Genomic DNA, 8,919 nt, shown 5'->3' with positions numbered 1-8,919 from the left:
GTCGCGTCTCCGCCGGGAAGGGGCCGGGGCCGGGCCCGCTCCTGGCGCAACTCCGGGCAACGCTCCAGTTGGCTCGCGGGGGCCTCTTCCGCGCGGCGGATGTGAGGCGGCGTGACGGCCGCTGGGAGACTGGGCCGCGCGGAGCAGGTGAGGGGCCAGGCCGCGTTCGGAGCGGGGTGACCGTTGGCGGGCGGGCGGCCGCCTGGGCTGGGCTGGCTGTGAGTCCCGTAGCTGCTTGGCGGGGGGCTGAACCCTGCAGGGGAGTCGCCGCTGTCTCCGCTCAGCGGCCCGGCCTCGGCGCGATAAACCCGGGACGCGAGATAACGGGAAACCTGGATCTGGTTAAAAAATTAAATCCCGTTTCCTGCCCGCCGGCGCCGAGGCGAGACCGGCCCGACAGGTGAAGCGGGCGCAGCCTCCGCCTCCCTTCCTCTCAGTCCGTCTGTCTCCCGAGACTGGCCAGCAGGGGCGCCCGGTAGCGCCCGTTTCTCTGGGGGAGGGGTGGCCAACCTGTGGCTCCTGAGCCAGCTGCCGCTCTACAGAAGTTAATCTGCGGCTCCTTGTACCGGCACCAACTCCGGGGCTGGAGCGACAGGCGCCAACTTTTCAGTGGGGTGCTCAGTGCTCACCCCCGGGCTCTGCCACAGGCCCTGCCCCCCCGACTCCACCCCTTCCTGCCCCCTCCCCTGAGCCTGCCATGTCCTCACTCCTGCCCCCCCCAGCCTCCTGCACGCCATGAAACAGCTGATCGGGAGGTGCGGGGAGGGCTGCCCTTTGGTGGGAGGCGCTGGGAGCAGGATGGGGGAGCTGATGGGGGGCTGCTGACATATTACTGTGACTCTTTGGCAATGTACGTTGGTAAATTCTGGCTCCTTCTCAGCCTCAGGTTGGCCACCCCTCTCTGGGGGTTGTGATAGGGAACACCTGTTCTCTAGGGAATTGGTTTCAAAGCGGAGTGGGTTTGTTTTGTGTGTGTTGGGTTTTTTTGTTTGTTTTTTTTAACTTCAGTTTAGGTCTTTTTCACACATCTGGCTCTTGGAAAGCTGAGTTATTGCAAAGACATGTCCTGTAACTCCAGACACCATCTTACTTCCTCATATTATTCCTAGGTCTCACTTGGAAAATAGTTCAGTACTGTATTTTTAATTACGGGGGATTAATTACAGGGGGTCATCAGGGCTTGATGTCGATCCAGGAGATGGAGGTGATTGAGAGCAAGTCTTAGACAAAGTGGTTGGCTCTGGTTCAACTCGAGAAGTTGATTGTGTAGGATTATCTGCTGCTGGTTGTTTTTCCTTGAAAAACATGGTGATCAGCAACTGTCGCTGTTGTCTCTTGAGCTGCTCAAACATTTCTTGATATGGTCTCAAATAGTCCATAATACTACATGTGATTTTGAGGCTTCGTTCCATAGAGGGATCGTATTCAGAAATTAAATCATTCTTTATTGGCAGATGCAGCTTCACCAGTAGTCTACACGTTTTTGAGGTTGAAGCAGTTCCTAAAACTGTTAAGCCAACCTTGGCTAACTTTGAATTCCTTCTCATCAGAAGGCTGTCCCTCTTCGGGGGGAGGTTTGAATAGTGCGTAGAGGCTAAGAGCCTTTTCTCGCAACGTGTTGCCATCAATAGGCACACGTTTACGGTTCATGTCTTCCAGCCATAAGTTTAATGCCTTTTCAGTCTTCGCTAAAGTCTTATCATGCACCTGGCTCATCACCTTAGCAGTTATTGGAGCACTTGATGCCACGGCTTGACAAATTTCTCTCTCGAATCTTGATGGCATGGATGCTAGATTCATTGCGGCCATATTTACTCGCCACATTGGAGACGGATATACCATCTCTCAATAAGTCCAACACAGCCAGTTTTTCCTCCAGGGTTGGAATAGATGGCTGTTTCTTCGGTTGAGCACCAGATGAAGTAGTTGGCTTGCATTTAGGGGCCATGTTATATGAAAAATATGCATCGTTAAACGCTAGAATCACACTCGGTGCGGCGAGATGCTAACGCTATGAGAGGCACGCGGGAACTGAGACCGACTGAGGGAACAGCAGATTCATGTCTCCCATCTCACACTCACTCTGGGGCATTCGCTCATTGATTGGAATGGTGAGTGGACTCACCTGCACTATTTACAGATATCTTGTTGTTTTTCTTTTTTTTTTTTTTTTTTTGCCGAGCGTGTATAGTTGAATTAGTGTAAGTTAAATGCGCTATGATGTGACTCACCAGTATGAGCTTCCTAATCATGGGATCTTGCTTTCATTAATGCTTTTACGGTTAGGCACCTGACTCTCGCTGGGTCCAAAGAGGTCCATCAATGTGGCAAGGGTGCCCTTTCAATTGGAATGGTTGACTGAGGCTCAACATTACCCTATTTTTGATATTGAGTCCTGATTTGGAATCGACATGTATAAAATCTTCTTCCTTCTACTCTTCCTCCCGATATGAAAAGGCTCTCCTTTTATTTTTTAACCAGTTTTCAGTTCTCTGGGAAAATATAATAATTGTGCTTTGAATTCTGTCACCTTGACTTTTTTTGTCTTTTGGGGTTTTTTTGGTTTGAGCCTGTCCCCTGCTGCTGTTGACTTCTGTTGCCTGTGTGCACACTGTATACCTGCACAATGTATTTTGACCATGTGAATTGTACACTTCCCCAAAGCGAGTTTCTTATGTGTCATTTGTAATACAACTTGTCTTTAGTTGGCAGTGTGATGTTCTGTTCAGGACACCCACAACTGTAAGCCACACCCCTCTGCCTCAGCAAGTGAAGACTTTGCTTACTCCTGAGGGAATTCTGTGCCACAAAATTTAAAAACCTGTGCCAAAAAAAAAAAAAAAATTATGCATCCAATGTTCTAAAATTCTGCAAATTTTATTTGTCAATAAATAAATGTGGCTTTGGCATGTCAGTGGGGAGCATGGGCCACTGGCTCCACTGAGGTGGGAGATCACCCTGCAGCCCCCACCTCCTCCAGTACGGGGACTTCGCAGTGATGCTGCACCCAACCCTGACACAGTGCAAGGGACGGACCTGCCCCAGAAACACCCCAGGGCCCTGCCCCTCTGTGCCAGGCATACCAGGTGTAGGTGGGCAGACTCAGCCCAGCAGGATCCAAGTGCGGAATGGTTTAATGTGGGGGATCCAGGTGTGGGGTGAGAGGTTTCTGTGTGGGGTAGTCTGGGTGCAGGTGGCTCAGAGGGAGATCTGGATGCACAGGGGCTCATTGCGGGGTTCTGGGTGCAGGGGCAATAAGACTGCAGGGGATCCAAGTGAAGGTGGTTGGGGCTCAGCAGGGGGGTCTGGATGTGAGGAGATGGGGGGACGGGTGTTGGGGGCTTGGTGCAGGGGTCTGGGGAGTGGGGCTTGAAGGGGTGGGAGTCCAGGTGCAGCTGGTTGGGGCTCAGTGGGGTGGGGGTCAGGATGGGGAGCTTGTCGGGGGTCCAGGTGTAAGGGGGTAGGGCTTGTCTGGGTGAAGGTTCGATGGGCCTGCTTAACAGGGGAGCCCCAGCTGCTGCCGAGGGGACTCCGCATGCCAGGCTCTTGCTTCCCCCTGGGATACCCCATCCCCAGCCCCCTTCCTCACTCCAGGGGTGCTGAAACAAGTTGTATAGTGGGGGTGCTGAGAGCCATTGAACCAAACTGAAACCCTGTATGTAATGGAAACCACTTCAAGCCAGAGGGTATGACAGCACCCCTAGTTCCAGCACCTATGCCTCACTCACACATGCCCCTGCCTCTTCCCCTCTCATCCCCCCCTTCCCTCATTTCCCCCACCCTTCCTCACCCTGCCCCACTGCGGGCACTCGCTGTTGCACAGAAAACAGGAAGCTTCCCAGCACGCAGAAGGGGAGCTCGACTGGCACTAGGACCCAGGAGGTGGCGTTCAGCTGCAGAGTTTACACGCAACAGACACATACATCACTCAATCCTGTTCATGACCAGCCTTTCATCGATTTACATATGATACCTTACAAGATACCTTTTGGATACATATTACAACAGTGTGGTGATGGAGGCAGTGAATGTCAGGCCAGATATCAGTTACAGTAGAGTGGGCCCTATGCCAGTGGGCATTGAGGGGCTGTTTGGGTCACAGGCAGCCAGGAGGGCAAACAAATCCCGGTCTTGCTGTTTTCACTGTTTAGAACACTTTGTTGTTTTGGGGCATGTAACTCTCAACGGATGTGAATGCGGTCAGGTTAAAAGGCATTGATGTGGCACTGCAAAATATGATTCTTCAGTATTATTCAATTTTATTATCTTTCATTTGGAACCGGTAGCCTAAGTGAACTGACCTACTGCCTTTTGAGTATGTACAGGAAAGGAAGAAGAATATAGAAAATAGTATCAGTTCAGGTACATATCCTGCACTGTACACGATATTCACCAGTGTGTGAGTCACTGTTGTTTTATGACAGGTTTCAGAGTAGCAGCCGTGTTAGTCTGTATTCGCAAAAAGAAAAGGAGTACTTGTGGCACCTTAGAGACTAACAAATTTCTCTAAGGTGCCACAAGTACTGTTGTTTTATATGGATCATGTAGGCTTCACTTAGCTTCTTTGTGTGACAGGGCCTTCGGATATTTCTGACCAACGGTGTTTTTCTAATTCAGGACAGATAAAATCTCCTTTTGTAGTTTTTTAAATTTAAAAAGAAAAGTTAAGTTAAATAACTGAAGTAAGCCTGTTCAGATAGCATGTAGTTTTACTAGACTAACACAGGTACCTTGACCTGTTCAGAAGAGACTTGTGGGAGGTGCACAAAAGGCCAAGTGCCCCTCCAGCAGCTGGTCCAGATGGGGAGAGGAAGGGGTGGGGCCAGAGCAGAAGAGGTGGGGCCAGAGCCTCTTCCAGCCATGCTGTCCGGTGCAGTTCAGTTGCTGACTGGGAGAGTGCCTGGCAGTGGCAGCAGCCAGCTGCCCCCGCCCATGCTGAGCTTCTGGGGACAGTGGCTGAACAAGCCAGAGCACCCCCGCCCTTCCAGCATGCTCAGAGTTGGCTCCTGTCCCCAGAAGTCAAGCCTAGGCAGGGAGCAGGCTGCTCCTGCCGCTGCTTCCTGCCCAGGCTCAGGTTCCAGGGACAAGAGCCAATCCTAAGAGTGCCGGGGAAGGGGGGGGCAAACGGGGGGGGCTCTGACTTGCTCAGCCTCTGTCCCGGAAGCCAAGTCCAGCCACAGCCAGGCACTCTCCAAGGCAGCTGCTGTGCTGCACTGGGCAGCATCTAGGAGTGCCTCCAGGGCCTGGCTACTAGGGAGCAGCCGGGGGGAGCCGGTGCAGCTTGGGAAAATTTTGGGGAGGCACCAGTCATCTATCAGTTTTGCTCTTGTGCTGCTTAGGAATGTTGTGAGCAGCAGCAGCGCAAACGCTGGAGCACTTGGTGGTGGCAGCGTTTTACCTAATCCAAGGGCAAAGGAAGCGGATGGTGGCCCAAAAATCATAGGTTGGAGAAGGGGTAGAATAGAGCTCTTTTTCCCACAGTAGTCAGACTTTGATGTGGAGGGAGAAAGCTCTTCTTCCATTCTCATAGCCAGAGGTGGGGAAGCTTCATACTGTAGAACTTCAGAGTTACGAACACCTTGGGAATGGAGGTTGGTCATAACTCTGAAATGTTTTTAACTCTGAACAAAATGTTATGGTTCTTCTTTCAAAAGTTTACAACTGAATGTTGACTTAATACAGTTTTAAATTTTACTATTCAGAATAAAAATGTTGTTTTAACCATCTTAATTTAAATGAAACAGGACAGTTTCTTTACCGTGTCAAATATTTTTTTAAACTTTCCCTTTACTATTTTAGTAGTTTACGTTTAACACAGTATTGTACTGTTTGCTTTTTTTTGCCTCTGCTGCTGTCTGATTGTGTAATTCCAGTTCCCAATGATGTGTGTGGTTGACCAGTCAGTTCGTAACTTCGGTGTTCTTAACTCTACTGTATTTATCCACTTATTAGCTTTAAGCAGAGAAGAAAGATGGATGTCATAAATATAAAGGGAAGGGTAACCACCTTTCTGTATACAGTGATATAAAATCCCTCCTGGCCAGAGGCAAAGTCCTTTTACCTGTAAAGGGTTAAGAAGCTCAGGTAACCTGGCTGGCACCTGACCCAAAATCACTAATGAGGGGACAAGATACTTTCAAATCTGGAGTGGGGGGGAAAGACTTTTTTTGTCTGTCTCTGTGATACAGATCAAGGATGCAAGCCCTCCAACTCCTGTAAAGTTAGTAAGTAGGCTAGCTAGAAAATGCATTAGGGTTTCTTTGTTTTGGCTTGTGAAATTCACTGTGCTGGAGGAAATGTGTATTCCTGTTTTTGTGTCTTTTTGTAACTTAAGGTTTTACCTAGAGGGTTTCTCTGTGTTTTGAATCTGACTGCCTGTAAGATTCTTCCATTCTGATCTTACAGAGGAGTTCTCTTATCTTTTTTATTTTATTTTATTTTATTTATTCTAATAAAGTTCTGTTTAAGAATCTGATTGGGTTTTTTGGGTCTTAAAAATCCAAGGCTGGTTTGTGCTCATCTTGTTTATTCTCAAGCCTCCCCAGGAGAGGGGGTGTAAGGGCTTGGGGGGATATATTGGGGAAAATAGAAATTCCAAGTATTCCTTTCCGTGATTTTGTTAAATCACTTGGTGGTGGCAGCGTTTTACCTAATCCAAGGGCAAAGACTTTGTGCCTTGGGGAAGTTTTTAACCTAAGCTGGAAGAAATAAGCTTAGGGGGTCTTTCATGTGGGTCCCCGCATCTGTACCCTAGAGTTCAGAATGGGGAAGGAACCCTGACAGATCCTATGAGCAGGGCCAGGGAAAGCATTCTGGTAGAAATCCTGGTAGCTGGGGAGGTGGGATTCTCACCAAGACATCTCCCATAGACTTCACTGGCTCTCCCTCTCTTAAACATTTGCATCTGTCTCCGGTAATAGGTTTAGTTCTATTGCCAGTAAGTGGTTCTAGCTCTGTCCATTGCCATTAGTTGAAAAACAAATCAGGTTGACCCAAATGTTCACATATTGAGGACTATGTACTGCTGGTATTTTGTTTATATGGATTTTTATTTCAGAGGCTTTTTTTCTGGATTTAATCTGATATTTTAAACTATTCACTTCTCACCAGATAGGTCTAGTGCAGTGGGTCTCAATCTATTTGTCATTGTGGGCTTCATATGCGGCCTAAAATGTGTTACTTGGGCCGCAGGTTGAGAACCACAGTGCCCCTCCCAGCCCCCCATGCCTTGCACCCCAGTCCCCACCCAGAGATCCCTCCACAGAGTGGGGCCAGGAGTGGACCCCGCTGCAGGTGAGGGCAGCCCCAGACCCCAGTGCGTGGGCAGGACAGCCTGGCAACCCAGATCCCACTGCGCGGCCCCTGCGACTTTTAGCATGCAGCTAGGCCGCAGCTGTGTGCTAATTGGGCTGCATACGGCCCACGGGTTGAAAGCCACTGGTCTAGTGAGATCATTTGAGATCAGAGGAGTCTCTGATAAGCGAAAGTCTTGCCCCACAGAAGGTTTCTATATTTGTGGAGCTATGGAGAGAAATGCTGATGATGATCCATGTTTATATTGTATTCTGAGGTCCTAGAATACAAATATGCTTTCCACCTTGCTAAAGCTTAAGTACTGATGTGTTTTCCATTCAGAATGATTCAAAAAGCTTGATAGCCAGTTACCCTTTAGTTCCAATAGATGAGCTAATGTAGAAGAATATCTATATTTCAGCATAAATGTGGTTGCATTGTGGCATCAGGCAAAGGAGTTGGCTGTCTTTTTGAGGATGTGAAAAGTAAAAGTTTAGAAGGAACAGACACTTAGCCTCTTGAAATGCAATTTCACCTCATTCAGAGGGAGGGGAAGCCAATCAGGATTAACGTACAGGATTTGGATTTGCAGTCTGAATCCAATCTTTAACATACATGATATACCCTATGTAATTCCCACTGAATAGGAAAAAAGGTAAAATTGTATCTTTGTTTTGTGTATAAAACTTATTTCTCACAGGTTGCAAATCCAGACAGATTTGTTTGAAGAGGTCTTCATAATTATTAAATTTTATGTAAAAATGGAATATTTCAATACACCAAAATGCAATGAAAGATTTATTTCTTCTCAGTAGTTACTTTTCCCATCATTTATGGGAATTGAGGCATGGTACTGGCACTGTATCACTAACAGATATGACTTAGTTCAGCCACTGTAATTTATAGGACTGCTTAAAGCAGTAAAGGATTACTCCTCACACATTACCTGCAATAAAGCTGTGGAGAGCAGTGTCCTGTCTTATCAGTAGAGCACCAGACATGCAGTGCTTTTCCTTTGTACTCAGATTGTGCTTGGTGTAGATCCTCTTTCCCAGGGGGAAGAGAGGAAAATGCAGTTGTCATTTTGTCACAGGCTCCACTATATCAAAGCATGTGAATCATAAATTGAGTCTGCTGTAATTGATCATGTGGGTGTGCAGCGGGAAGATGCAAGAATGATGAGAAATCAGATTTGAGCACATGAAAAAACTCTTTCAAAGACAACATTTACTTTAATACCTGTTCAGTTAGCACAGTAACTATAGTCACGAGTTTTTTGTTTTGTTGTTTTTTGTTTTTTGTTTTTTTACTGGAGTATCACAGCGGCAACAAAATGGTGACACAGAAGATTAAATGTACAAAGGATTAATTTACTATATATATATATATATATATATATATATAAAGAAACAAGCCAGTTGTCATTTTTACTTGCCAGTTCCAGTAATCTTCCTTCTCTTGTCTAAAGGTGTTTTAGAATTTTGACATGCACATAAAAGAAAATATTGAGAGTAGTTTGTGTAAAATAACTTTCTTTTAATTAAAGGAGAAAATATAAATATATGCTGTGGGTTGTAAAAAAACAAAACCCTAATATATATTTGGGGAGGGAATCACATTTCATAT

The 8,919-nt window shown here is 47.1% G+C and overlaps 1 protein-coding gene across 1 annotated transcript in view; it reads left to right on the top strand.

Annotated features, from left to right (window-relative positions):
* Positions 1 to 15: 15 nt before the first annotated feature.
* MTRR (5-methyltetrahydrofolate-homocysteine methyltransferase reductase) overlaps positions 16 to 8,919 on the top strand; it is a 118,100-nt gene continuing 109,196 nt past the window's right edge. The window contains exon 1 of the mRNA XM_043507118.1: positions 16 to 147. The gene's annotated coding sequence lies outside the window, so the exon portion shown is untranslated. The remainder of the gene's footprint in view (positions 148 to 8,919) is intronic.

This window comes from Dermochelys coriacea, chromosome 2 (genome assembly GCF_009764565.3).
Source record: "Dermochelys coriacea isolate rDerCor1 chromosome 2, rDerCor1.pri.v4, whole genome shotgun sequence".
NCBI lineage: Eukaryota > Metazoa > Chordata > Testudines > Dermochelyidae > Dermochelys > Dermochelys coriacea.
This window is presented reverse-complemented; position numbering and strand designations above follow the sequence as displayed.